Source organism: Zootoca vivipara, chromosome 8, assembly GCF_965207765.1.
Source record: "Zootoca vivipara chromosome 8, rZooViv2.hap1.1, whole genome shotgun sequence".
Classification (NCBI taxonomy): Eukaryota; Metazoa; Chordata; class Lepidosauria; order Squamata; family Lacertidae; genus Zootoca; species Zootoca vivipara.
Genome location: NC_142591.1, coordinates 15,202,789 through 15,229,278, shown reverse-complemented (window position 1 = coordinate 15,229,278; position 26,490 = coordinate 15,202,789). Strand labels below are relative to the sequence as shown.

General features: G+C 40.7%; 1 protein-coding gene across 1 annotated transcript in view; it reads left to right on the top strand.

Annotated features, from left to right (window-relative positions):
* CDH18 (cadherin 18) overlaps window positions 1-26,490 on the top strand; it is a 564,188-nt gene that overhangs the window by 319,572 nt on the left and 218,126 nt on the right. The window contains exon 3 of the mRNA XM_035126031.3: window positions 6,271-6,449. The gene's annotated coding sequence lies outside the window, so the exon portion shown is untranslated. The remainder of the gene's footprint in view (window positions 1-6,270; window positions 6,450-26,490) is intronic.

Genomic DNA, 26,490 nt, shown 5'->3' with positions numbered 1-26,490 from the left:
ATAAAGAAGAGGCTTTGGAATATGGTCAATAGAAAATGTCCTCAGTTTAAAAAGCTCCCGACATTGGCAAATTTTGCTGATCTGGAAAATTCAGTAGGTCTCATAATTAGCAAGGCTGATTAAGTACATCATGCAGAAATTGCAAATTAAGCCTATCCTTCATGTTGAAAATGAAATACAGTTACACAGATTTATTTTGTGCCATAATGTGAGATGAATAACATCTATATGCAGCTCTTAAAAACTTCAGCTTCATCCAGGGTGAGCAACAATCATCAAGGGGAAAAATACAGTGACATCTAGAGACCACTGAGTGAAATCAACAAAAATATTTTGGTATAATTGAATTGTGTGTGTCCCAAAATGGCATGAAAAAAGTACTCAAGCTGCTAAGCTAAACATTTACACCACTCAGTGGTTTATTGTAGTTTAACATAGTGTCTCCCATTGATCTTCAGTGCAATAAAATATTCTTTTGCATGTGCCAACATAGTGGCAAAAGAGTGATTATATCATATTCAGAACTCTAAAAATATATTGAGACTCATAACAGGACATTCCCTACACTGATCCAAAGTGGAATTACTTAAATAAATTGAATTTATTTTTTTTATTTATGTCATCTTTAAAAAAAAAATAGTTTCAAGGTATTAGAAGAATCCTCTTCTTCTTTTTTCTTCAGTTTTTATGTGACAAAGATGACTGGCAGAAGTGTGGATTGTACTTGTAGGATATTCATTTAAAGAATTTCTATCCCTCCCTTCTTCCGAAGGAGCACAGGAATGCAAACAGTTCCACCTTATTATTATTAAAAATCTAAATCAATTAAAACATTATTTTAAAAAGAAAACATTTCATTTAGAGAAAAACATCTAAAGACAGTCATGGTTAAAAACATCATTCTATCCAGGAATCTTGAGGTTGTCAGGAACAATATTCTGCAGCTGCCAAATGCCTTGGTAAACAGTGCTGTTTTCAAATTACTCCTGAAATTTTATAATAAATAAGACAGGGACATCTCACTAGGGATGGCATTCCACAATGGGGAACTACCACTAAAAAGGCACTGCCAGCGGTAACTGGGTAGCCCTTGGTGTTGGTGCCACCAACAACGCCTATAAAGAGGGGTTTATAAAGAGGCAAGGGATTTTGGGTATAACATTGAGTATGATGTGTGGCTGAAATTGTGGAATGAAACATTGAAATTTACTGCATGTACCGCCTTGAAAGAAAATGTAATGAAAATGATGTATAGATGGTACCTAACACCAGTAAAGTTAGCAAAAATGTATAGAATGGGTAGCAAAACATGCTGGAAATGTAAGGAGGAAGATGGTGGTTTTTATCATATGTGGTGGACATGCGAGAAAGTAAAAGGACTTTGGGAAATGATATATAATGAGTTGAAAAAGATGTTTAAGTACACTTCCCCCCCCCAAAAACTGAAGCTTTCTTATTGGGACTAATGGGAGAAGAGATAGCAAAGGGTGATAAGAGATTATTCATGTGTGCCACAACTGCGGCGAGGACATTACTAGCCCCAAAATGGAAATTACATGAGTTACCAACAATTGAGGAGTGGCGGACGAAAATGTTTGACTATGCAGAGCTAGCAGAGTTAACTTGTGGGATCCGAAACCAAGGAGAGGCAAAGTTCAAGGGAGACTGGAGTAAATTTATTGATTACATAGAGAAGAACTGTATAAGTTTAAAGACACTTGCAGGACTGAAATAAACCCTATGAATTTAATTTATTTATGTTAGTATAAAATAACTGTGAGATTAAGAGGAAACAAGAAAGCTGAATGAAGGGAGGGAGGGAAGTCACAGCTCGGCAGAGCGAGATGGAAATGAGAGGGGTATATAAGGTGGAATGTAAAAAAAAAAAGTTGTTTATTTGGAAAATGTAATAAAAATTATTTTCAAAAATAAAATAAAATAAACGCTGGATACTTCCAAAGAAAAAGGACTAGAAAAAGTGGATGTCCATGAGTAAAAGAGCTTAAAAACTTTATTGGAATTTAAATTTGGAGCGGGAGGAGATTTAAAAAACGGAAGCCGATCTCCCCCATATTGATTGAAAGTGGAAACAGTTAAGAAAATACCCATTGCCAAGACATTTGTAGATTTATTATATTTATGCATCTTCAAGAACTATGCTGAAATCCCCTTTGGTGACAAGGTAGAGGGGAGAGTGTGAGATTTAATAAGAGAGAAGAGTCTCTTACTACCGCCGGAATCGGCAGTCCTGACGAACTCAGCAAGATTTGTGTAATAGGGAGTTCTGAAACAATGTTGATAAACTGAGCTGTAAAAGTTGCCTACGAAAACTCCCTTTGGATTACAATTTAGAAACAAGTAACGGACTTTAATTTGTGAATACATTGTAACCAGTTTGGAAAAATGGTGATCGAATGAAAAATGCAACCACTTCCTGTGCTTTGGGATAGCACTGTGTCCTTGAGAGGAGTACAAAAATGTCAACATACAATTATACAGTTGGATTTAAAGGAAAAACTCTGAGACTCTTATGGGAACTTACTATTGGAACACATAAACAGATTGCCCAATTAGAGGAAACGAATCAACTTCTTCAAGGAGATAAGGGACAAAAAACGTTGGAACAAGAGAATAAAGAAGAAATAGAAGGAAATCGAGAAGTATGTCAGCTTTTGGATCAGGAGGAAGTCTGCAATGAGAAGAAAGAGGAAAAAGCTTTTGAGCACGTGAGCCAGGGGAACGACGCTCCCATGGAAGGGGGAGCAGAAACTATGTCTGGACTTCAGAATCCCCATAGGGAACAAAGACCGTGGGAGAGGATTACTTACATTGAGTGGATTATACAAACAATAAAGGGGCAACAGCGAGGGAATGGAAAATTTGGACATGTAAAATTTCGCAGAAAGGGAGTGGGGTGAATGGAAAAAGGTTTTTTCTTTAAAGGCTGGCTAAAACGGTTTTGAAACTGGTTTACGGATTATGGAGTTTGCTGATCCGAGAAGGGATGTGCCGTGAACAGGGGGGGGGGGGAGAGGCTAAAACTAGAAGATAAGATTTAAAATGGAATAAGAAAATAAGATATAAATTCTATAAAAGTATGAAAGTTCTTGCAGAAAATCTAGGCAAGAGAGGGAAAGGAGAACAGAGATGTGTTTTTCTTTTTAGATTTGAAAGGAGATTATTAGTATAGCTGGGAAAAATGAATAATGGGATAGCGGGGTGCTCTAACCCTCCCCCTGTGGTCGTCTCCGTTCTGGGGTTCCTTGGGGTTCCTTTGGGGTTCCTGCCTGTCAGGCAGCTTTCAATGATAGTCTTTTCTAGGGGGTGGGGGAAATAGGGCATCATGTGCCATCTATTTCATGTTTTTATGTTGCCAGTGTGGCACCCACAGATGCACATGTGCCCACAGAAGCTTTCTGTGGTGCCCACAAGTGCTCTTCTCTCTGCTTCAGACGTGGAATAAGCATTCTGTTGTATCAAATAGCATAGGTTGCTGCAGCGTGTGTTTGGTGCCCACAGCCATTTCTCCAGAGTGCAAATGTGCTTGTAGACCTAACAAGGTTGAAGACCATATCTGTCAAGTTTTCCCTTTTCTCGTGAGGAAGCCTATTCAGCATGAGGGAATTTCCCTTAAAAAAAGGGAGAACTTGACAGCTATGTTGAAGACGCTTCTGAAAACTTTGTTTTCCCTGACCATTCCTTGATCATTGATTATTGATTGGTGTGTTTAATAGTGGCTGGTGCATTGGGTCATTGGAGAGGGGACATAGCATTCTTTTATTTTATTGTACTGTTTTATGTTTTATTATTCATTGTATGGTTTGATCCTTTGGTAACACTGCCTTGAAATTATAAAATATGCCACTTAATGTTTTGTGACTCTGCAGTTTTTGAGGGCATTTGTACAGAGGAGAAGAGAGGGGAAATCCATTGTGCAAGCAGAATAGCAGCATTGGGTACAGCCCTGAGTTGTAAAAATAAATAAATAAATTCATGTAGCAGCAGTTTTGGGGGATGCAGTATAGTTTCCAGAACAACAAAGTTTGTGCTTTCTTAGGCCGCCTCTTGTTCCTAGTGAAATGATTTAAAGTTCCTTTGACTTCCATTCCACCACCCCAGTTGCTGATTAGTTACATTGGTAGAATTGGCCAATCAAGAATCACGCGGTGTATGAGATCATGTGCTGGTGTCCCTCCCTATGTTGGAGGACTCCATCTCCCATCAGTCCCAGCCAGCATGGCCAATAGTTATCAATGATGGGAGCTGTAGTCTAGCGTCATATAGAAGGCTACATATTCTCCATCCTTAAGCTATGGAATGATGTCATTGAGGTCATGTAATGAAAACTGAAAAATTAGGGCAGTGTAAATGATTGAACTCATCTTTCCACAAATTGTGCCAAAATAATTCCCCCCCTCCCAAAAAATTTGACACTGCTGAATATGTTTGTGAAAAACAGGACTATAAGCTAAGCTCTCACTTTATGGACAATTTTGGTTCATCATTTCAAATGGAAATTGGTTCCTCGAAGGTTTAATGCCACTCAGCTTTGAGATGTCTCAAAAAATAATGTTGTCAAGTGATTCCCAAAGGCTGCATGAGTCTGGTATCCTAATGTTTATTCAGTCTGATACTCTCCAGTTTGTCATTTTTTCCAGCCCAGAAGGCCACATAACCCTAATTGCCTACAGGCATGAGAGATTAGTTCCTTTCTTAGAAGCAAAATTAATAGGTATTTTGAAGTGCCTCCATTTTGTTTTGAAGCTTCCCTTGAAAGCACCGTGTGATGAGTTAGAGATTTCTTTTTGGTCACCTACCAATGCATATACATTATTCTTTATTTTAAAGTGATATCTCTTTTTGCTGGGGTTGCTAAATCTGAGAGCAAATCATTTGTCTTGGTATATTTAATCACAGTGTCCAAACACAAGGTCATTGTGTGTGCGTGTGTGCGTGTGTGTGTGCGCGCACACACACACACACAGAGGGGGGAGGGGTAAGTTTTCCTATTTACCTGATGAACTGGAAACTGGGTCACTGGGATCTAAGAAAGCAGTAGCAAAATTGGTGAGGAGTTTTCATTCAAGGAGAACTGAGAGAATAAGGAAGACAAATGGTCTATGAACCTCGGTTTATGAACACAATTGGTTCCGGAAGTCTGTTCATAAACTGAAGCGAAATTTCCCATTGAAAGTAATGGAAAGCGAATTAATCCGTTCCAGATGGGTCCACGGCGTTTGTAAACCGAAAATTCGTAAACCGAGGTGTTCATAAACCGAGGTTCCACTGTACATGTGAAACTTCTTGGAGGTGCTCTGAAATCCTCCCTCCCTTCCTCTCCCTGTCTGTAGCCATTTTATTTTCTTAGAGGTCAGAATAATGCAGCATATTTTATCTCCTGCTTGGTTAAGTAAGAATTCACCTATCTCAAATATGCATGTATGTACAGTACTTCCTATCAGAGTAATTATGTCAAGGACACAGAGCTAATTATTTGACAGCACTTGTGAGGAGTTTCTGGGCATGTATTCTTTATCTGCAGCAGTGTTGACTACTGTATAGTGTTGCGTTCATAAAACCTTATCAGAGGAGCTTGAAGTACTTTTGACATGCAAGAACAAGCCCCGAAGCCACACTTGTGTTGCATTACACTTTAGAAGCCTATTAGTTATTGTGGATGTTGCTATCTTTTTTTCCATTTAGGAATTTAAATATTTCTCTCTGTGTGTCATAACTTTGAAAGTTCCTCTACACAAGACTGATAGCTCAGTATATTTACAGCAATTTCTGGTTCATCATGATCTATATTATAACCTGGCAATATGCTGTTCATTGGCATGCGGTTATTTGCTATTACTAGAACTATTCTTCTTGTCAGAGTAATTTAACATATGCATTACTTAATCTCTGAATTTGGATAGTTCTACAGAAACCTGCTCCTAATCCAAATGAAAAACAGGCAAACTAGACCTGTAGGGTCTACTTTGACTTGACAGTGACTCTTGAGGATCTGACAGAGATCATTCATATCATCTGCTACCTGGTTTTACTTTACTAGTGATGCCATATATTGAACTGCAGAAAATTTGCATGCACTGCCATCAAGCTGTAACCCCTTCCTTCCCAAATGGAAGTGAACTCTCCTATGTTTTTATATTCTTTCTCTGTTTCCTTCCCCTTAGCTTTTTTTTTTCTTAATTACGCAGCTGCTGCTGCTGTTCTACAACAGCATCTTACTTTATTTTATTTTATTTATTTATTTGTTTCCAGGGAGAAGAATACATACTGTTGTTTCCTTGAAACTGAGAGATGTGTTTCTTGGCCACTGAAAAATTGGATATGTTGACTGTCATCTCTATGACTTGAGGTCTTCATCAAATTTCACTTGACCCTTCTGGGCAAAGGCTAATCAACTACCACCTGGCTGAGTAGGGAATCGGAAGATTGTGGTAAGTTGTAGATCTTGTCAAAATAGAATGGCTCAATTATGTTTGTGGATCTCGTCTAAATGGTAAGTGTGGGAGCACGAATCAAAATGAATCTTAAGCCACTTTTGTGCAAGAGTTTTGGTGCAATTTAAATGTATGAACATGAAGTTGTATAGGTTTCTCCTATAGGAGAGCCAGTGTGGTGTAGTGGTTAAGAGCGGTGGACTTGTAATCTGGTGAACTGGGTTCGTGTCCCTGCTCCTCCACATGCAGCTGCTGAGTGACCTTGGGCTAGTCACACTTCTCTGAAGTCTCTCAGCCCCACTCACCTTACAGAGTGTTTGCTGTGGGGGAGGAAGGGAAAGGAGATTGTTAACCGCTTTGAGACTCCTTAAGGTAGTGATAAAGCGGGATATCAAATCCAAACTCCTCCTCCTCCTCCTCCTCCTCCTCCTCCTCCTCCTCCTCCTCCTCCTCCTCCTCCTCCTCCAGCTCACACTTTAAAAATGATGTACAGTATTGCACTGTGCTGACCTGGCATATTGGTGAATGGTGCGTTAGTAGAAATGGAACTAAATCTTCTGGTGTTGATCATTAGAATGATTCTGTGAGTGCAGTCCTGTAAGCAAGAGTAATGCCAGGCATGGATGTCAATCTGTTAGAAAAAAAATCCATGTGTATTATTATTATTATTATTCTTAATTAAATTACTCAGTATTTGATAACTGAGAGATGAACATTTGAAGCAACTGCACAGAAAACTATTGCATTTGAGGTGACAGCAGGTGATTTGTAAATGCTACCTGTGGTGCTAGATCTATAATGGCTCAGCCAGGCGTACATTTGATATTCTACTTGTCAAGTGATGAATGTGTGACTGTGTTGACCAGGCCTTTGTGTTCCAGAATGCTGGATGCCAAGGTCACCAGGACCGAGGAGTTGCCAGCCTGGCAGTAGCAGGCACCATGGCACCTGCAGTGACATTTTTTTAAAAAGTTTCTAGGAAGTTCCTAGTAAGAAAGTTATGAAGCAAGATGTGCAGGTACACTTCTAAATGACTTGTGCAAAAAGAGCAAGCTCAGCTGGCCCTACCTGTCAGCATTTTTAGTCAATAAGTGAAGTGAGTTGTTTGGACACCAGGCAATGGCAATCCTCAGGACCCCAGGCAGAAATTCAACAGGTTCAACCTTTTCCCATATAGAAATACATTTGTGGGGGAAACTTCATCATTGTACTCTCTCTCCTATTTTGTGTTACGCCATCACCCCATGGCAGACATGTTGTGGCTGGCACTGCAGTCTAAAAAGGTTTGTGATACCTGCTGTAGCATTTAGGAAGTTTATGATTTCATGTGGTTTAGATGTGACTTTTGGATGTAAACCCTGGCCTTGGGCTTGCCAATCAAAAGGTCGGTGGTTTGAATCCCCGCAATGGAGTGAGCTCCCGTTGCTCGGTCCCAGCTCCTGCCAACTTAGCAGTTCAAAAGCACCCCAAAAAGTGCAAGTAGATTAATAGGTACCGCTCCTGTGGGAAGGTAAATGGTGTTTCTATGCACTGCTTGGGTGTCGGTGTCCCGTTGCGCCAGAAGCGGCTTATTCATGCTGGCCACATGACCCAGAAAAACTGTCTGCGGAGCGGACAAACGCCGGCTCCCTCGGCCTGTAAAGCGAGATGAGCGCTGCAACCACAAAGTTGTTCGCAACTGGACTTAACTATCAGGGGTCCCTTTACCTTTACCTGGTTGTTAGAATACTAGTCCGCAAAGCATTTAACTGTTTCGCCCCAGTCAAACGATGCTTAAAACTGCTGCCCACAGGCCCTTGGCGGTTTTCAAACATGCTTCAGACTGCAGTGAAAATAATTGAGGAAAATTCTGAATAACCAAACATACACTGGCAAACCAACCAATTCTTTAGATTAAATTTTAAGTAAAACCTGCCTTGCCTTTTCAGCTGCAGCGGAAGCTCCAAAGAAACCCCTGGCTGTTTAGACAATTATTTCCCATGTGGGCTTATAGCTTTATTGAATTGCAGCCACAAAGGACAAATACACTTGACTTTTATATATATATATAACTCAGAAGCTCTTCAAGTACCTTCTCATGTGGTGGCCTTAAGGTAGGAATAATGCAATAGTTGGCAAAGAACAAGAGAGCTGCAATAATTGCCACAAACACACACATATGGTAGGGCTTAAGATGGTGGAGCACCCTAAAGCTATTTTTTTATTGTTTTCATTGTAAGTGTCTGCATATATATATATATATATATATATATATATATATATATATATGGAGAGAGGGGGCATGTTTTAATTCTATTAATGTTTAATGCTTTTTTAAAGACTGTTTTTTAGCTTTTCTAATTTTATTTGTAAGCTGTCTTGAATCCTTGTCAGGGCAGAGGTGGTTTTAGGGTAGCTCAACCAGTTTGGCTGCACTGGGTGCTGTGCTGCAGGGGGCACCCCAACAACATTATAGAGTGGGATATGAGAGGTGGAGGCAATTTTAGCATTGCACAAGGTGCCACTGAAATTTGAAGCCCCGAAGTCTGCCACTGGTCAGGGGGGAAGGCGGGATATAAATAAAGTAATAATAATTATAAAAAGGCCCGTACATTAGTTACTTAGAATCATGGAATTGTAGAGTTGGAAGGGACCCTGTGCATTATCTAGTCCAACCCCTGCAATGCAAAAAAAAATAAAAAAATCCTTCAGTAGCACCTTAAAGACCAACTAAGTTTTTATTTTGGTATGAGCTTTCGTGTGCATGCACACTTCTTCAGATACACTGGAAACGGAAGTGTCAGACCCATATATATATATATATATATATATATATATATATATATATATATATACATACATACAGAGGGTGGTGGGGGTGGGTGGGAATGGGTGATGGGCTGATGGGAGTGGTAACCCTGTGGATGGCTGTTAACGGCTGCTGATGGCTGCAATTAGTCCTGGGGGGGGGGGAACAAGGGCTGATGCGCTAAAGAAAGCGTGATCATACATAATGAGATAAGAATCCGATGTCTCTATTCATTCCAGGTGGCTCCATGGTTTTAAGCTTGGTAATTAGTTCCAATTCAGCAACTTCTCTTTCCAGTCTGTTCCTGAAATTTCTCTGTAATAAAACAGCTGCTTTGAGATCTTGTATAGAATGTCCTGGGAGATTGAAGTGTTCTCCTACTGGTTTCTCTGCAATGCAAGAATCTCAACTAAAGCATCCCTGACAGAGGTTCATCCAACCACTGCATAAAAACTTCCAAGGGAGGCTAGTCCACCACCTCCTGAGGCAGTCCATTCCGCTGTATTACTAACAGTAATAACTGAAGTGTTTGAAATCTAAGGAAACTGGTAAAAAGCCTTATTGAGCCGATCTGTAGTAAACACAATGGATTTGTTCATTGCTAACCCTGGTGGTTCCTTTGCTTATAAGAAGATGCAATAGACCAGACTTGTTCAACCAGTTGACCGTGATCGACAGGTAGATCCCTGGGTGCTCCTGGTAGATCGATGTCTTATCACGGGACCCTTATTGATCGTGGGATTAAAATAACTGTTGAATGAATGTATCTGACCCCTGACCCCCGTCTCTGTTCCTCCGTGGCGTAATGTGTTCACGCGTTTTGCCTTTGTTGATGCCGATTGTTGATACGATGATTGTCATTCCTCCCCAAAAAAAGCTCAACAACTCTGGTGTGTCCTCCCCTTCCACCCACCCACCCCATGCATGTTTCCTATCCCTCTAATGTCAATGGGTGGATCACTGCCATATTTTTTTTTATTCTGGGAGTAGATCGCAGTCTCTTGGGAGTTGGACATGCCTGAAATAGACAAATGCCGCCTTGCAGTTCTTTTAACATTGGCCAACGCATCACTTTTTGTTGAGATCTATAAATCCCTTCTCCACCTGAATTACATTTGGGCTAAAAATGATGAGAGTTGCTGGGTTGTTTTTATTAGTTCTAAATTAGCTGGTAACATTATCGAACATTTGGGCAATGCCACTTTGGAATTGTAGATCCTAAGCAACCGCAAGGTACCCTTGTGTGTTGTGCATTATGATTCCAGATGCCATGGCTCCTGGTTGGCTGCTGCAATATGGAAATGGAGGAGATGCCAGCTGATTTGACAGCATTGGCACTTGTGGGGAGGGGAGGGATGCCAATGTTACCTATGATCCCATGGGCTGCATCCTTCATTCCCCACAACTTCCCCCTCAAATGGAATGAACCCTGATGCTGTAAGTGACATAGGGCTTCCAAACAGGAATAGTGGAAGTGGGCTGCAGGACTTGGTTGTTTGGAAATGGGAAGCTCCATTCCCCAACCAGGCAATGAGAATACTAAGGCTGGGCAAAAGTGCAGCTGTTAGGGAGACAGGACAGTGTCTCATCAAGATCAAGCAAGGGTTAAAGCTATCAACATCTAGGCAGGCAGAAGCAGCATCTACTGACCCAACTGACCTGGATGAATGGGTGCTCACTGAACTGATGCAAAAGTGGGATATCATTTGGAAATATACCTCATTATTAGTTAGAAATGGTTTAAGAGTTTTGGACAAAGAGCAATAAGAACAAGTGTTATTATGAGCATTGAAAATCTGTATTATAAACCCAATATTGGTGAACTTCATCAGTGTCCCTAGTAGTTAAATGGGTATCTTTTGCATCATTTGTATTTATTTCAAGTACTGTTGAAGCTTAAAAAAAATGATAGCATATAATTTGCTCTGCTTGGGAATTGAAAGGAAATACACTATTTATAGCAAGGATTTAAAAGTCTTTGTGCTGGCAAATAAAAGCAACTCGTTTACTGTTTAGTACGTTCCCCTGAATCTCACACATGACCTTTGCAGTAATTAGTAATATAATTAGTTTAGCACTTAGAATGACTGGCTAATAGGACATCATGTTCCTTCATAAAAATGTGCTGAGCAAATATTGATGGAGAGATAAAGGAAATAAAAGTCGGCTGCTTGACCTTTTTCCCTCTAGACTATAAAATTTCAGATGGCACATTTGGTGAGACATACTAGGAAGAATATAGGGCAAAAGCAGGATAGTGCTTAACAGAGATATGTTAGAAATGGTATGGAACTTGTGATCTGCTGTGCGATCAACTGTAGAAATATCAGAGGAACAGTTACTACACAAACCTATGCATGTCTAATGTTTGAGAGAAAGCTCCACTGAACTCAGTGGGACTTATTTGTGAGAAGATATATATGAAAGTGCACTGTTAATAATTCTGCAAATATTTTAAATATTATCTGCAAAACAGTGTTTTGATTCTACAAGCTATTTCACAGTTAAGCCAGAGACACATGTGATCCTCACCAATGATTCAGTTCTGTATTCATAAACCTTGTTTTTGAATGAGAAACAGGATATAGTTATGTCCAATAATGATTCAGATCTGCATAAATTTATTTCCTTGTCCATGCTTTTAAATAGAGACGATCATGTACAATTAAGCCAATTGCCTGTGTAATGTGAAGAATAATTTGTTAGAACTGCACTCGTATCTCTACTTTTGAATGAGCAACACAATGTGAAGTTTCAGGTAGTAATACATATTCAGACCCAATGTAGCCGAGAAATAATATATTTGCTTCTGCAGATAAGCATCCTGAATGTGTACTGATGTTGTCCTGAAAAGTGGAAATATCCATGAAAGTAAAGGGAATGGGTTTGCACATCCCTACATTTAATGCACGGGACACGGGTGGCGCTGTGGTCTAAACCTCAGAGCCTAGGGCTAGCTGATCGGAAGGTCTGTGGTTCGAATCCCCATGACGGGGTGAGCTCCCGTTGTTCAGTCCCAGCTCCTGCCCACCTAGCAGTTCAAAAGCATGTCAAGTGTAAGTAGATAAATAGGTACCGTTTTGGCAGGAAGGTAAACGGCCAATCACAGCCTGTTGCTAGGCCTCTAGATTGCTGGGCAAACTTTAGTCACATAGTCCAGCCAATTTGGCTGCTTGCCAGCCTTCTAATTGCTTCTTCAAAGCTGCCTTACTTTCTCAAACATTAACAAAGCTTCCTGAAGCACTGTAATGTTAGTTTGTCATTGTAGCTTCGTCCTAAACTCTAGAAAACCATTCTGCTAAAGGAGGAGAGGTATCTTTCTTCCAATAATTGACTGTATGTGTCTTGTATTTTCAAGCAGAAGTCCAGCATGCCATGTTGATTTTTTAAATACTGTTTTAATTGTATTAGAGTTTAATTACATTTTAATGATGCTAAATTTTCAAACTAAAAGGAAACCTTTAAATTAGATGACAGTGGGGGGGGGGGGTTCCAAGCAAGTTGCCAAACTCATTTACATTTTTCTTCTGTGTTAGAAGTGCTTTTCCTTATTATTTCAGAAAAGCATTTGCAGGATTGCTAATGGAATCTATACATGAACCCCCCCATACTATCTATTTGATGAACACCCCCCCAAACAGAGTTCTCTTAATTATTTATTGTTTATTATTATTATTTATTATTTACTCAATTTATATCCCACTGATTTGAAAGAAAGGTAGAGCTGGGTATCATCCGCATACTGATGAACACCCAACCCCAACCCCCTCCTGATCTCTCCCAGCGGCTGCATATAGATGTTAAAAAGCATGGGGGAGAGGACAAGTGAGAGCCCAGGGGTCTGAGCACTCCCCCCCCACTTTCTGAACACGGCCCAGGAGGAAGGAGCGGAACCACTGTATGAAAGTGCCCCCAGCTCCCAACCCCTCTAGACGGTCCAAAAGGATGATATGGTCGATGAAGTCAAAAGCCACTGAGAAATCCAGCAGAACTAGGAAACAGCTCCCACCTTTGTCCCTAGCCTGCCGGAGATCATCAACCAATCCGACCAAGGCAGTTTCAGTCAGAGAACATTACAAAAGACTCCTGAATAAGCTTAGCCATCATGGAACAAGAAATGAGGTCCTCTTGTGGATCAGGAACTTCTTAAGTAATAGGAAAAAGAGAGGAGGAATAAATGAACCATTCTCCTGATGTCAAAAGTAAAGACTCCCAAGGATCAGTATTGGGAAATGTGTTTTTAATTTTTTTATATATATAAATGATCTTAGTGTTAGGGGTGAGCAGGCTTGCTGATGATACCGAACTGTTTAGGGTCATTAAAACAAAAATCAAAAAGAATTGTAGAGTGCTTCAAAAGAACAACTGCAAACGCAATCCAGTGTAAACAAGTCTAAAGTGAGACATGAAGGACAAAACATCTTAATTTCACATATAAACTCATGGGGTCCAAGCTGGTGGTGTGAGACCTTGGGGTCAGAGTGGATAGCTCAAAACATTTGTGTAGCCCTGTTCTTTATCCTTGATATTTGTTTGACTTTCTAATTGCTATGGTAGTTAATACAGTTATTTTCAGGAAAGTGTCAGTTGTTCCAAAACTTTTTTTTAATAGATCATTCAGCAATCAATAAGAGGTATATATAGCTGGAAGTGAGGTACCTCCGTCTCCACATACAGTCGCACATCAGACTGCACTTATCAATGTTAAGTTTATTAGTTATTTCTTTTTGCTTGTTTCCCCTGAAATGCCCTAGAGAATGTGTAAAACCTCAGTATCTGGGAATGCTTTTTACACAAGCTGCTACTTAATTGTTCATACCCTTTTCAAGTTGAATGTGCTGAATAACAACACAGATTGCAGCTGAGGCCTTTTGGGTGGCATGCTACTTGCTTCGGAGGAGTTGGGAATTTCAGTAGATTCTTTGGGTTATATGCAGGCACCTCTAGGCTGTAGTATCTGCTCCTGGAATAAAAAGGGCCCTGCATTCAGAACTATAGCTATTCTATTTGACATGGCAGCCTTGTGCCAAGTCTATAGCATGACATTTCCTACCACCCCCTGTCCCATACTGTTGGCAGCTGCTAGTGTCGGTGGAGGCGAGCGGTGCATAATAAGATTATGTCACTACATGAGCAACATTGTGGGAGGTGAGAGAACTAGCATACAGCTGCCATTGTTGCTGGCATCCTCTCTCTCTCTCGCACTCTCACTCTCTCTATATATAATTTCTAGTTGATTCCTTAGAGCCAGTTTTCATGTTCAGGAAGGGCAGACAGTACAAAATCTTGAATGGCCTTTTTGTAATGCTCTCAGACCACAATCTGCATTGCAGCTCAGAGGAAGATGAAGCAGCACTTTGTGAGCCATTGCCACCTTTGCTCCTGAAGCATCCTGGCAAGAAGATGTAGACTTGCCCATGATCTCCACTTCAGAGGACATACATCACAGGCAGTCCTCATCACCCCCACAGAGTGGTGTCAGTGGCTGCACAATAGGGCAGTGGCCCTTTGTGCAACAGACAGATCCCTGGAGAGTGCAGGAATAACAGGAGAAATCAGGGCAGGCAGATAAGATGCTGCTAAGGCAATAGTTCCCTTAAATAGTTATTGCCACCAGGGAGCTCTCCAAGGTTCTGTTGTCTTTTGCCTTGCCTTGCCCTGACCTGTCAAGCTGTTGCTTAGACTAGACTCACCTTACTTGGTCTGTTCTTTTCAATAAGTAGCAACTCTGCTCAAACCATGAATGGTCCAGAATCTGTCTCTCCTCACTTCCCCAGGATCCCAGCCTGAAAGAAGAAAGCCTTGAACTAATGCAGGGTGCCTGTAGTGATTAGATTTATCCCCTGGGAATAAAGTGTCTCCTACGGGCAAATAAAGGTTCCTCAACCTTTAAAAGCAAATAAATAAGTAAATGATGAGCATCTCAGTCCTGAGTTACAAGTATGAACTATATGTTTTGCAAATCATCACACTCTTGTTAGTATTCCATTACATAACAGTTTAGCATTTGTGTGACAGGCATTTACAGTGTACTGATTCACCTAGCGTCTCTCTGCCTTTCTCACTGGAATAAATATGGCATGTATTAAAAGATACACTTCGATAAACTCTCATTGAACAAGTCTATTAAGGAAATGACACACTGGTGTTGGGTGCAAGGATCACAGCCAGACATTTTAGCAAACATTTATAACTTTCCCCCCCTCATCCCTGTGACAAAAGGTTGCAGTTTTGTTGTTCAAAGCAAGTTGTAAAACGGAACTTCTGAAAATCATTGTGATACCCAGCAGGCTTGCTTTAGGGTACAGAAACACTTGTCGCTATGGAAAGGCCATAGCTCTCTGCAGCAAGCTCTTGGAAGTTGCCATGCAGGGAGTAGAGCTGATGGTCCCAGCAGGATTTGGCAGTGGTTCACCTGGGCAGGTTCACAGATTGGTTGATTCGGAAAGCCCAGGGTCAGAACAGAGAGACTCACACTCCAAAGGAAGGAGTGTGAATGAAGTAGGGTGATAGGAAGTGACATCTGGGAATCAGTGGAGTAGGAATCCACAGTAAGGTCGGAGCCTGACATTCATACAGGCCTGACCTAGCAGCAATTACAGCTAGGCTAGGTCAGGAGGAACTAATGGGCTGCCTGGTAATGAAGCCATGTGGAGGCCTGGGAAAATAGTACTCCCTTCTTATCTTCACTTTTCAGCTTTGTGTGGCTTACCAAATGCCATATTCAAACCTCATATGTATGAGCACATTTCTAACAAAACCATATATGAGCACATTTCTAACAAAACCAGAATTAAATCTATATATTCCCCCATTGCAATGTATTATTTGTTAGTATCTACTCTTAGCTATTAACTTTATTTGTGATAAAGGCTGAAGGTGTTTTGTTTTGTGCTATTTTGTTTTATTTTTTGGATAGGAACAAGAACTGACTCTGTTCTTTACACGAGGCTGTAATTTTAAGCATACTCGTGTTAGGATTCTTGTCCTGTGCTTGCAGTCATGGGATTGTTTTTTATCACATGATGGTGTATGTTTTCATTCCACATTGTGGGAAGTGATGGAGACGGAATGCTTGTAGTACTGTGTTCCGTGACGTTTGTTCCTTTGTCTCTTTCTCTTTGCTGTATGATGAGAAAGAGGAAGGAGCTGAGTCAGAATGCTTCGAGTATTAAATGTAAATAAAGTAGTTTAGCCAAAATGCTGTGAGTCTGTCACGCGAACTGCCAATACTCTGCGGAATCCTGAAGTGTGCTGATGTCTCTCAGAGATATCAGCCGCTGTGATGTTTGGGCTGGATAAAGCTTTTGAAACTCACGAATGAACGACCAGGAGGGAGAGAACATGCTAGTTGGGCATGTGTCTCTGTCGGATGCCTACTCATATGTAGGATGCTCCTGACAACTCGCTTGGCAGTAAATATCACTGATTTGGACTTACTTCTGGTAAACGTGGAAAGGATTGGGCTAAGCAGCCCTAGGGGGATCAATTCTGGCATTTTTTGTGGCGGGCCACTGTCTCTTCCCTCCTTTAAAACAACAACATTGTAGTGAATCCCATCACCATACAAGCAAAGTGGGCGAGACCCCAAGAATCTTCCATCTTAATTTCTCACAGACACCTCTACTTATAAATCAGCACCAGCAGATTTATGTCAAGGGACTGTTCCTCAAGTTCTTTACATTGCTAGCAGCAGCCTTGCTGCTGAAAATGGTTTAGCGCCAGACAATAAAACAATGGTGGAATATTAGGATAACTGTGGGATTCAGTGGATAATCTAAATTTCTAGCCTGTTTGGTCCATGGTCCATGTTCACTGTTTTATCTTAAGGTGTTTTGTTTTGTTTCAGATACATTTCTGGCATGCCCTAGAGCCGGTGGCCATGACCCTTGCAAATTATTAAATCTAGTTTAATGGCTGGGCCACATCAACTTGATCAGAAACACTATGGGATAAAGGAGCAGGTTGAAATGTCATGATGTTTGCTAGGATTCTATGCCAGATGTAGACTCAAATTTATATCAGCCCCACCCAGCCAGTAAGATTGGTGGTTTACAACACCTTGAGAGTGCTGCAATGTTGGCTAGTTTGGGTTTTGGTATGCAAAATTCAGTGTCTGTTGTTTAGTAATACACAGTGCTTTTCTTCCTTAAAAAATGTTTAGGGGTACTCACATTTTCCTACTCATATTGAAATACTGCCCCTCAATGAAGCAAAACTTAGATTCACAAAATGTTTAGGGGTATGCATGCCCCCGTGTACCCCCAGAAAAAAAGCACTGGTAATATAGTTATATAGTGACTGTAAGATCTGCATGTTATTATGGAGTAATATTGGAATAATAGACCATTTTTTCTTTGTGTATACCCAAAAATATTTTTTTTCCACATTTTGCAATGTCAGGGTTATTTTGCAATGTCTGTTATATGAGGGGGGGGGAGGGAAAGTGAGTGCAACTCATTTTAAAGTAATATAGATTATGTCAGTAGAATGAACGTGACATGGTGATTAATGGACTCCCTACTCTATTCCTGGGGTATGATCTCTGCAATTAACTGGACAAGTAAATATGACTTTTGCTGATTCTCTGAATGAAGTAATGTTTAATGGTGGCATCAGCGTGATTCCTCTTTCTGGGCATCACACAGCATTTCCATTAAGAATCCTGAAACCCTGAGAGAGGAAAGCACATTATGGCATTAAGGTGTGGTGGTGGTTTTCTTTTTCTTCTTCTCCCCCAAATCATGCATTATTTTGTGGCCGCCAAAAAGATAACTGCATTGGATAATTTGGTGCTGAATTTTTAGCAGGCAGAAAACAGCTCCAGTCCTTTAAGAGCTTACTTCACACTTTACCAAATAATAATAATAATAATAATAATAATAATAATAATAATAATAATAATAATAATAATAATATATTTATACCCTGCCCATCTGGCTGGGTCTCCCCCGCCACTCTGGGCAGCTTCAAACACACATCAAGATACATTAAAATATCACAGACTAAAAACTTCCCTAAAGAGGGCTGTCTTTACGTATTTTCTAAATGTTAGGTGGTTGTTTATCTCTCTGACCTCTGATGGGAGGGTGTTCCACAGGGCGGGTGCCACTACCGAGAAGGCCCTCTGCCTGGTTCCCTGTAGCTTTGCTTCTCGCAGTGAGGGAACCACCAGAAGGACCTCGGCGCTGGATCTCAGTGTCCGGGCTGAACGATGGGGGTGGAGATGCTCCTACAGGTGTACAGGAACGAGGTCATTTAGGGCTTTAAAGGTTAGCACCAACACTTTGAATTGTACTCGGAACACAATTTTTAATTTTGTTATCTTCTCGGAAATGAAAAGATAACAAAATAAAAAAGTTCCTTCCAGTAGCACATTAGAGACCAACTAAGTTTGTCATTGGTATGAGCTTTCGTGTGCATGCACACTTCAGTGTGCATGCACACGAAAGCTCATACCAATGACAAACTTAGGTGGTCTCCAAGGTGCTACTGGAAGGAACTTTTTTATTTTGTTTCGACTACATCAGACCAACACGACTACCTACCTGTAATGAGAAGATAACAGATACATAGGCATTTATTGTTTCTCCCATTCAGATACTTATTTCAAAGCTTGCTCAGTTCAGTGTCAAAAAAAAGGTCTTAACAAATAATCCTGCTTGTAGGCCCCTACGAGCAGATGCTTAATTCCCACCCTTAAATCATCCACCATGAATATCATCTGCAGTTAGCATGGAGTTTTAGCTGCTGCAAAACAATCTATACAGATATTAAGTGTTGGCAATGAGAAAGCTGTGAAAAACAGGTGGAATATTTATTCTTGGACCCCCACTGCCCCAAATGTCATTTTTTGTCCAATGGGTCTATTTGCGATTGCAAATGTTCAAGTATAATATTGTCAAAACTAAAATCCAATAAGTTCAGAAAACAGGTGCTTGAATTGTTGCTCAATCACTGCTGGGATAGCTCAGTTGGGAGAGCACGAGACTCTTAGTCTCATGGTAATGGGTTATTGGGCTGAAGATTCCTGCATTGCAGAGCTTGGGCTATATGACCCTCGTAGTCCCTTCAAACACTGCAATTCTAAGTATGGATCTAGGATCTCATATTTTTGAGTCTCCACATCAAGCATGGATTCATTTTTATTTTAGAAATTCAAGATGGGAAGCATTGACTAATGTTTCCACGTTGCACACTTTCCTTCTTGATCACATCCCAAGAGTGGTGGGGGAGATGCCTGTTTTTCCCCTGAAGTGGGGACAGAAAATGAATCTCCCTTGAAGGGGTATGTAGGCTCATCTCCCTTTAAATCAGAGATAGGGAATTTTGTGGCCCTCCATGTTGGATTCCAACTCCCATCAGTCCTAGTCCCAGAATTCAACTAGAGATTATAGAAATTGCAACCCACCAATGCTGCAAGAGAACACTAGAAACATTAAAACATTTTTCTTCTGGAGTTTGAGAGGAATATTTGAGGGGAATGAGAGCCTGTTCCTATAGATGCAGTTAGGGCTATTGGGAGGAAGCTTAGTTTTTTATATGTGTATTTATTTTTAGCCAGCCAGCCAGCCAGCCAACTCGTTTATGAAATCAACAATTTAATTTTAGTTTAATATTATCAGAGACTCCAGTCTTCTCTGTTCCTCTGTATGTCTACAGTTGCTTTTTCTATGTTGCTACTACTCATTTTGGCTAGGATTCAGGAATATGGGAGGGTTGTGTTCTTCCAATGCTCGGGCATGTTCAGCACCAAAGTGGATCACAAGGAATAGTTCACTGTGAACAATTGTCAGGTATTCAAAGAGAAGAGTTCGTGATCATTTAGGTTTCACACTTTCAAACACCGCAGCTTTCCTCAGGGCCTCAAAATCCTTCATGGCATCAACTTTTGCAGTGTATATACCCCACCCCCAATTTTGACAATTTTGGAGAATCCAAGTCTCATGTTGTTGTTGTTGTTGTTGTTGTTGTTGTTGTTGCTGCTGCTGCTGCTGCTGCTGCTGTTTAGTTGTTTAGTTGTTTAGTCGTGTCCGACTCTTCGTGACCCCAGGGACCATAGCACGCCAGACACTCCTGTCTTCCACTGCCTCCCACAGTTTGGTCAAACTCATGTTCGTAGCTTCAAGAACACTGTCCAACACTGTATATACACTGTATATACCCCACCCCCAATTTTGTCAATTTTGGAGAATCCAGGTCTCATAGCCAGTAACAAAACATAAAACATTCATTTCAATTGCAGTGATGTTAGCTTTGATTTCTGATATGAATAAGGCATTGGTTCAGGTAGAACTATGTCAATGAATCAGTTCATGAGCAGCCCTTTTGTGTCTTGCCCTCTTCACCCATAATACGGTTTTTTAGGTTTTGTAGAATGATGGAACTCAGGGCACGTTATCAGTCAGTTAGCTTCACATTTGAGGTGAAATTCACTCTCTGAAGTTTGTTATTCTAATAAAAATCAATCTGGCCTCTCCGTGACCTCACCATAGGAACGGAATTAATGAATAGGTTTTATGATCCTTTTTTGCTTCCTATTTTTTATTAGCCATTTCAAGGGAAGTTAATGTCAAATGCTGTATTTTTAAGTCTGCCCGGTACTTATGAAAAGAGAAATGGCTCCGAAAATGTTGTTCTTGTTGTTTGTTCTGAAGGCCAGATAAGTCCTTCCATCATCAAATGCAACAGTTTGTGTGCAGTGTTAATAGAATGGTTTTGGATGCACAATTCCATTTGCATTCCATTGTGAATGGATGTGTGGGTGACACCCCCCCCCCACACACACACCCATACCATTGTAAAGGTGACCCATCTGAATAGGTATTGAATGTAGATACTCATCCAGATATACATCTGCATCAAGCCAGCTCACTTGAACTCCAATCCATTCATATACACTTCTTCTATATACATATTGCCCTTACTAGACTGGAATGTTAGAAAAGAATTTGTGTGGTCTCACAAACTTGTTTACAAAGAAGATCAAATGACATTTCTTTGAAGGTTGAAACTGCTGAGGTGAGGTCTCAGTCACACATTTGATTGCTTTTATTTGTCCCAAAGCCCAATGATTGAGAACCATATAAACATATGCATGCCATATCTGGGGTGCATGGGATGTTAGGAGAGGGGCGGTACCTCTGGTGGGTGACCTGTCATGCTCCTTCTGGGATAGTTTGTCCACTTTTGGTCCCCACACTGCACTCAGCTCTCACCTGTGGCTCCTAGAAGCTGTCAGTATACAGCACCAGCCTGACCCTGAAAAATGGCTCAAACTGGCCAGCTAAACCAGGTGAGGATAGTAAATGGGTCTCAAACCTCCAGTGAGGTACTTCCCCTGCATGCAAACATAGGCTCTGGTTTGACTTCACCCCTGGAGGCATACTCCATTGTCTCTTGAGACAAACAGCTGCCAATAACAACAATTCCTATCATTAATTTCTTGCACCGTGATTTAATTTTGGCATAGAGGTCAAATTATAAGTTATACCAGGAGAGCAATTATTAATCATTTTTTAAAACAAGCAAACAACTAAATGAAGCCACTGGGATGTGTCCTCTAATGTGACTTGGTAAAATGGTGTGGGACAGGATATAAATTACATTGCTATGCCATTTTCCCAAATCCAAATTGCCTTCCTCAAGCTGCTCTTATGAGAAAGTACAGGTGTGATATATTTATGCCTGCATTTTCCCTGCCATAGAGCAATTAGCACTTTGAAGGAAATTGATTTACATTAGGGAAAATGATATAGGCGAAAGGGGTTAACCTCCTGTTTCCTGTGTTGTACAAGTTATTCCCCCACCAACCCTGGCTGCATTTAGTATAAAGCAAAAACAGGAAATCGATCTCAGATCACAAGGCATGCAGGTCATTCTGCAATAAACATATATGTGCTTCTTTTTATTGAAGCCAAACTTAATACTGATAGCCTGTTCAACAATTAAAGTTTTTTTTTATTTGTTTGTTTAAACAGAAAAGCAATGGAATGGCTTTGGGAAGGGATACAATTGAGATGAGCAGTTATTTTACAGAAAAGGATGCTTTTGTAAAAGTAATTTATTCCCTTACGTATTGAAGCTGCTGATGTCACAACATCAAAATAAATGCTATTGTATGGAAGACATTATTGAGATGTTAAAAAGGCATGGTTACTATATCCTAGAAATCTTAAGAGCACTTTGTAATAACCATTTTCATACAACTGATGGTATAATATTCCTTGGCATAAACGTTTACTGGAAAAGGTTCTGTGTTATCTTTCATCTCTTTGCTGTACTCATGAAAAGCGATCCACTTCTTTCACAATTTGAGTATCTGCCTTTCCTTTGCATTGTTCTTTTCTGAAACCCCTACTCACTAACCTTTTGGTCGATGTAGCAGGAGAGGTAAAACATCAATTCTTTTGGAAGGATTGAGGGCTGTTTCTCTCTCCTTCTTTTACTAACATACATCAAGCTGTCATGAGAACAAGGTCAAACAACTTTTTATCATGCTTTTTTTCAAAGTCTGAGATCTTTTTGAGCCCCAAGTTATTTCTGGAATTTTCCACATCTAAATATATTTATAATCACCAAGTGCATCACCCCCCCCCCATTTTAATTAGGATTCTAAGATACTCACCCTGATTCAGTTAAGGAGATTAGCACCTTAAAGCAGGATTCCAAGTGCATACCAGCTTTGGGGATCATGTGCATCCAAATTTGCATTGGAATGTCCATCTTGATATGTCCATGCTGTGTTTCTTTCCATCCATTTTATTGATCAGTTGGTCACACACAAATACATTTAAAAAGTGCAATTAGAGTTAGATCTGAATGAGACAGCTAATATGCTGATTCTCATCACAAGCTCATCCTCAACATTCTTATTTAATGGCTTCCTCCCACTCCATTGAATACGGGACGCGGGTGGCGCTGTGGTCTAAACCACAGAGCCTAGGGCTTGCTGATCAGAAGGTCGGCGGTTCGAATCCCTGCTACGGGTGAGCTCCTGTTGCTCGGTCCCAGCTCCTGCCCACCTAGGAGTTTGAAACCACATCAAAGTGCAAGTAGATAAATAGGTACCGCTCCGGCGGGAAGGTAAACGGCGTTTCCGTGTGCTGCTCTGGTTCGCCAGAAGTGGCTTGGTCATGCTGGCCACATGACCCAGAAGCTATACGCCGGCTCCCTCGGTCAGTAAAGCGAGATGAGCGCTGCAACCGCAGCGTCATCCACGACTGGACCTAATGGCCAGGGGTCCCTTTACCTTTACTTTACTCCATTGAATAACTTGAAAAACCTTCCTGTTTTAACTCCTTTGGGGAGCACTGGCCACTGGTCTCATACTCAAAGCATTCACTATGCTAGAGAAAGGAGTAAGAGGCTTGGAAGAGAAAAGAGTGGTTTTGTTAAGAGAATATTGAATAAGGACAGATTATAATAAAGATAAGGAAACCCAAATTCAAGAGCATACCACAAAGTGTGAATGCTGTTTCAAGGTTATTGTTTGCAGATTACTCCCCTTTAACAAGTCTGGTTGGACTCAAAATCAATGTGGTAAAAGAGTGGCTGTAGACAATATTGCTTTCTCATGCCATACTGAGGTCTCTTGACACCGCAGTGAGTCATTGTGTGGGCTGGAGTTGCTATTTTTTTTGGCTTACAAGCAAAATCAGAAGCCGAGTCAGCCAGAATAAACTGCACTTTTCCCCAGTGTTTCACTGACTGTTAATTTGAGCATTATATTTGAGCTTTCACAGGACGTAAAAGGGACCGTGAAGACCCAACCCCTTGCAATGCAGGAATCTTTTACCCAATGTGGGGCTCGAACTTGCCATATTTTAAAAAGTGAAAACCAGGATACTCCTAGTTGTTGAGCGTTTTTTAGACGAGCCCCAAATTTGTTGAGGAATTTTTTAAAGGAAACCACCGAAATCGAGCAAACCCCAAAGTTGTTTTCCATTGACGTCCCGGGAAATCCGAACGTATGGCAGCCCTAGCTTGAACCCGTAACCTTGAGATTAAAAGCCTCATGCTCTACTAACTGAGCTTTCCGAGCCTTAACCCAGAAAATTGTGGGAGTTTTCTATGGTAACTTTCCTGCTATTTCCGCAGGTTCACACCACAGCTGGTCATGTGATACACTGTGTTCCCACCCATTTTAAGGCTTGTGTATTTTTCCTTTTCTTTTTTCCTGGCCAATAAATAAATAAATAAAAAGTCGGCTGATATTTCAGCATAGAAAGTCCTGCCCGAAAGGTAAAGGCTAGAAGAATGGCAGAATGTAGAACGAGAGGGACATGGTGAATTGTGGGGGAACAGTAGTGCCCATGTCCATAGAGGGTGGGCAGGACCAACATCTCTGTTGATGTCGGGTGATGTTTGTTGCTTGCTGTTGCATGAATGACATTTACCGCAACAGGGCGGTATAATGGTCAGGATTTGACAGAACAGGTGAGTGCAGTGTGAAATGAACAATAGAAAATGGGACAAAAGTGCTCACCTTATAACTAGTTTAACACAATCTACTCAACATGTGAAAGAAGCCCAGGTCAAGCTTTGGTCCACCAAGGTCTCCCATCCAAATTCCTTTTGAAATAGAGTTGGACTCCATGTCTAATTTAGCAGAAAGATATTAAGAGTTCAGGGATGCCTGCTTTCATCAGAGGGTTTCCTAAAATTCAGCTTCAGAACTGACTGAACAGTAAGAATGTTGTTTCAAATCTTCTTGTCATTGTTTTTAAAGGGCAATGTAGGTAGTTCAGAGCTCTAACAGAGATTACGCAAGTTTTAAATGAAGGTTACTTCATGTTTCCAGTAACCTGAGCAATTACTGCTACCTCCTGTAGGTTTATTCTATGTTTTATGTCCTAATATAGCATTTGTTACATTTTAGTTGTGTTGACACCTGTAGATTTGGGTTCCAACTAGGGCTTCTATGAGCATTCACCTGTTTCAAGTGGCGAGGTGAAAGCCGTTACCTGAAATGTTGCCTGAAAAAGTCATCTGCCTGTGAGGAATCTTTGTCCATTCTTAAACAAGTTCAGAGGAATTGTTTCTCTGATCTACTGCTCCTTCAAGCGTAATCCAGGGATTTAATGTCTACATCGTGGTCCTAGTGATCAGTGAACATGCCAATATTGCAATACTGTGCATCCAATCACATCTGGCTGAGTGACAACATCATTGCTGTGAGCCAATGTATAGTATTAAGAGTGAAGGCAATGATCCTGGGTTGTTTAGGAGGCTAATTTTATCCAAGGGGACCACCAGTTGCCCTCACTGAGAACATGCAAACATTTTAATCACAATTCACAGTCACAGGAAAATTGGGAAGCACTAAAAAAAGGTGTTTTTGGAAAATAATGACACACACCCCATTTCATCTCAGCCCTAATTTAAATCTAAACATTTTCAGAACACCCCCTAAGAGAAAAAACAAAAATTTCAGTGATCTGTTTCACTGAGATGCAAGTTAAAATTGAATACTAGTGCATGATTTACTCTGTATGAAACAAGGTCTGCTTCATCTTGCAGAATTTCAGGGTGAGCCTAATCTGGGCTGACAGGTGAATGAATCCAGTCCCCAAGGGGGCATAGCATATCAAATGTAACCTAAGCATGTGAACAGCAGATTGAGTTTATCATTACCCATCACCTTTTTTAAGAGCAGACCTGAAGATAGGAGAAGAAAAAAGGACTAGGAATAAGACAACTGTTTGACTCCTAGGGTGTTTTTTTAATGATGCTGTATTTTTAAGTGCTTTTATAAGTTGTGATTCATTGCTTTTATTGTAGTGGAGTCTTATTGTATTTTATCAAAGGTACTTTGAGTCTGACCAAACTGCGGGAGGCAGTGGAAGGCAGGAGTGCCTGGCGTGCTCTGGTCCATGGGGTCACGAAGAGTCGGACACGACTAAACAACAACTAGGATCTTATGATTAAATTATCTTATAAATGATGATCGTCTTCCAAAGCAACTACTCTATTCCAAACTTTAAAATGAAAAGTGTAATGCTTGTGGTCAACAAAAGAGATTTAAAGACTGTTGCAAGGCATTTCAAAAAAAAAAAAGTAGTATAAACACTGACAACTTGGAAGCACAGGCCTGCGAGAGCTCCAGTTGGAGGTGTCATGGGTTTTGAAGACACTCGAACCCAGGACGCAAGGGAGAAATGTGCTAAGAGGAAGGCATGCTTGGCAGATCCACACCATGATCAACTACCACCTGGGGACCAACGTCCCCACTGTGGAAGGACATGTGGG